The sequence below is a fragment of the Arachis duranensis genome, chromosome 6 (assembly GCF_000817695.3).
Source record: "Arachis duranensis cultivar V14167 chromosome 6, aradu.V14167.gnm2.J7QH, whole genome shotgun sequence".
NCBI classification, from domain to species: domain Eukaryota; kingdom Viridiplantae; phylum Streptophyta; class Magnoliopsida; order Fabales; family Fabaceae; genus Arachis; species Arachis duranensis.
Genome location: NC_029777.3, coordinates 36910865 through 36911411, shown reverse-complemented (window position 1 = coordinate 36911411; position 547 = coordinate 36910865).

Sequence of the window (547 nt, the reverse complement as noted above, 5' to 3'; positions counted from 1 at the left end):
TTTTCAGAGTGGGTGCAGTTAGACATCTTTTACTATGGGCTTACAGAAAAAGCTCAGATGTCTTTAGACCACTCAGCTGGTGGATCTATACACATGAGGAAGACAATTGAAGAGGCTCAAGAGCTTATAGACACTGTTGCTAGAAATCAACATTTATACTCTAGCAATGAGTTCTCTACAAAAGAGGAAGTCATGGCAGTAGCCACTGATCCTAATCCTCAAGAACAGATGATTGAGCTTAATCGACAATTGCACCTGATGACAAAACAATTAGCAGAATTTAAAGAGATGCTCCAAGAAACTAAAATTGCTAACAAGAACATAGAACTGCAATTGAATCAGGCAAAACAGCAGATATCTAAACAGATAACAGAGGAGTGCCAAGCAGTTCAACTGAAGAGTGGGAAGACATTGAATAACACTGCTCAAAGTAGAAAAAAGCCAAATAAGGAACAATTGACAGAGGATAACCAAACCACTGTTCAGAATCCCTCTGAGGACAGTAAGAGCCCAGAGAGGAGCACTTTTGGCGTTCAAACGCCAGAAA